The 3622-nt window shown below is 32.6% G+C and overlaps 1 pseudogene; it reads left to right on the top strand.

Annotated features, from left to right (window-relative positions):
- Positions 1-2454: 2454 nt before the first annotated feature.
- Positions 2455-3144, top strand: LOC133681793 (deoxyuridine 5'-triphosphate nucleotidohydrolase-like; annotated as a pseudogene).
- The last annotated feature ends 478 nt before the right edge of the window (positions 3145-3622 follow it).

Below are 3622 nucleotides of genomic sequence, written 5' to 3'. Positions count from 1 at the left end.
AGGACCTATAACAATGCAACACAATTTATTTAGTAATACTAATTTAATTTATTTACACATATATATAGTTCACACACATTCTTTTTTTTTCTCACCATAATTTCTAATAAATTTTTTGTAGACATACCCTCCAACTTTGGATACTTGAGATGACTTCTAGATTACCAAGCTTCATAGTTTGGGTATAAAGTTTACTTCTTTTGACACCTTGGTCCCCATCTTAATGGCAACCAAGTAATCACACAAATAATCCAGGTCTTCCTCAATTCCTGATCAAATTCATTAGCACCTTAGCCATTTCATATATAGATAACTAAATTCTATATCCACACCTTAGTTTATGTTCTTACGGACAACTAAGTCATCTGTCCGTACCACCTTAGCCATGCCTCTGCAATTGGCTAAGTCTAATACTATTCACCTTAGCTTTCCTCCACTTTGGAAACTAAGTCAAAATCAAATGTTTATATCTCATTAGTTTCTGACCATTTAGACAACTAAGTCATACTCATTATCTTTTATATTAATTCATTTCATTCATCAAATAATTCTTTTCATTCTTAACCATGTGTTCTCATTATTCTCTTACATCTATAACACAGTTCAGTTCTAATAATTATCAAACATACATAACAAAGACAACCCAAATCACATATAAGAAAACAAAAGAATAACTACAACAACTTTACATAGTTAAAGAGCGAAACACCTACCTGCAGCTCTAAGTGTTCGAGCTCGCTCCACTAAAGTTTCCACCACAAATTCTCCTCCTATAAATAAAAGGAAGGCATGCTTGTTACAATATTCTTATCCAGAATTATAACAAGTACATAATTTCATTGTCACGTTACATATTTCAACATTACATATTCCAATAATTTCTCGTCTCAACATTAATTCCATTCATACTAATTAATTCTTCTGTTGGTATCTCTTATAAAAAATACATATTTTCCTAACTTAATTGCACTTAAAATGCATCTTTTATTTTCGGTAGTAAATACCTTCAATCCTCATTGATTTACACTTTTATACTTCAATTATTTCTTTTTGATAACTCCTTAATTTAATTTTATTTTTGTTTATATGTGATTTACTAAGCATGACAAAATAACTATGTCATATGATCATCCAAATAAATCCTCACACCATTCCTTATACATTTGAAAAATGATTAAGTTGTATATAGGGATATAATAATATGTGGAAAAGTTAAGTAAATAAATGGTTAATGTCAATGCATGCTAATATGTATAGGTAGAGAAATTAACATATTGCAATGCAAATTATTGGAAAGAGTATTAAATTATATGAGCTGCAGGTAGGTGTTTCGCTCTTTAACTATGTAAAGTTGTTGTAGTTATTCTTTTGTTTTCCACCTCAACTTTTCAAATGTGATAGGCATTGTTGTTTTTCATAACACCCAATTTTTATCTTCCATCCTTCATTATTTTGCATCATTATCAACCTATCCTATCACAATGTATCAATTTCAACAATTTCACATTTTTTTCCAAATTCTCTCCTAAAAATCCTAATTCAAGAAATCTAAGAACAATGCATTAAATCTATTTCTTTCCACCCAAACATGTTTAAACAACTTTGAACTCATTTCCCAACACTAAAATGAACTTCGAAAGCTAACCTGGTGATGCTTTTTTTTCCTCCCTTTAATTTTTCTTCTTTGCCATGACTTACAACCCCTTTGTCTCCCTTCACCCTCACTTAGTTTTCTTCTTAAATCCTTGCTTGAGGGAGTGATTTGTTGTTTTACCCCTTTTAGATCATTGATTCTACACAATTTCTACTCATTTTTCCCTCCTTCTTTCTCTCCATTCTATTTTATTCCTCTGTTACCTCTGTTTCTAGCGTCAAAAGAAGGGAGAATAAATTGCTGGACTTTGCCAGCTCATCAAATTATTTACAAAAATGCCATTGAAGAATTTTATGTTATTTACAATCCGACTATTAGCATTTTTTAAAATATATTCCTGAACTTGGATTGCCCTAAAATTTTAATCAAATGTAGAACTATACGTTCTGCTCAATAGCATGAAACTAGTCAATATGAGAATTTTTTTATTATTATTATTTTAACATTAACCATTCATTTTAATCTTTTTTTTCAGGCTACAGTAACAATCAATGATAATCTATAAAGCAATACAGTAAAAAAAACCCCACACTCAATATATCTTTGGTAATGATATGGATTCGTAGGCACATTTACAATACAAGAAGTTTTCAAGGTGCGAACACGTAATCCCTCTGCAGTCTGCAGCTTCGAGAGTACCTTATAAACCATGAAAACATGGCAGGAACTGGCACCACCGCACCATCAAGTGGAAATCCCTGCCATGGGCGAGTCTCTCTCTACTTAATCCCCAAGATCTCTCCCATTTCTCATCTTCTCAACTCAAATTTTGTTATCATCCGAACCATCAAGTCCTCAAAATGCCCCAAGCAGAATTATGAAACAACAACCCTGAAATCAAAGAGTCTTCTCATGAAATCCCCAAGCTCCAACAAAAAGGCGTTCACAAAGCCGCTCCAATCCCATCATCTCTCTTGAAAGTGAAAAAGCTCTCTGAAAGCGCTGCTTTGCCCTCTAGATGCTCTCTACTTGCCGTTGGCTATGATCTCTCCAGGATTAAGCCAAACCCACTTCTAGTGTTTTTGTTTTTTGAAGGATGCAGGATTATTTGCAAATTCATGGGTTTTTGTTTCTAATGTTCTGCAGTGCCTCATACCTGGAGGAAAAGCCTTTATCCCAATAGATTTGAGCATTGCTATAACTAAAGGAACTTATGCTCATATTGGTAAATCTTACTTCGTACCTTTTTATTTATGTTCAGAGATGGTTTGGTTTTGTTTCTAAAATTGAGTTTTGTTATTTTAGCACCCAGATCGGGATTGGCATGGAAAAACTCGATTGATGTGGGTGCTGGTGTCATAGATGCTGATTACAGAAGCCCTATTGGGGTTATCTTGTTTAACCAATCTACTGTTGATTTCGAGGTAAAGGTTGGCGATCGAATTGCGTAGTTGATTTTTGAGAAAATTGTAACTCCTGATGTGATGGAAGTTGAGGATTTGGATGCAACTGTGAGAGGTGTTGGAGGGTTTGGATCTACTGGTGTTTGAGCTTCCTGTGATTTGTAATGTTTTTTCTTAAATGTTTCTGTTTCTTGTGTTTAAATTTAGCAAATAGATGGCAGACTAAGTAGTAAAAGTTTTGGGTTTGGTGAAGGACTTCCTTTTGTTAATGAAGACACAGGTGTTTTATGGTTTCATTTCCACATGCAACAAGGCTATATATATTTATTGTTGTTTGCATGGATAGGAACTGTAAAAGAAGCATCATGTAAAAATATTCACTATTCCACCAACAAAATCTACCAAAATTGGGATTTCTATACTTATAAAGATCAAATTTCTTCCAAATGAGCCAATTGGTTCAGATATAAAATATATAAAGAAGTCACAATGTTGAATAATAATGATAATAATTTTCATTCTTATTAGGATATATTCTTCAAATAGAAATCAAACCTGTAACCTTTACGTAGGAGTCAGATTATCTAGAATATTCTTAAAAATTGATTTAAAATTAATTGAAAAA

This window comes from Populus nigra, chromosome 2 (genome assembly GCF_951802175.1).
Source record: "Populus nigra chromosome 2, ddPopNigr1.1, whole genome shotgun sequence".
NCBI lineage: Eukaryota > Viridiplantae > Streptophyta > Magnoliopsida > Malpighiales > Salicaceae > Populus > Populus nigra.
The sequence above is the reverse complement of the archived record's forward strand: the minus strand, read 5'-3'. Positions and strand labels throughout refer to the sequence as shown.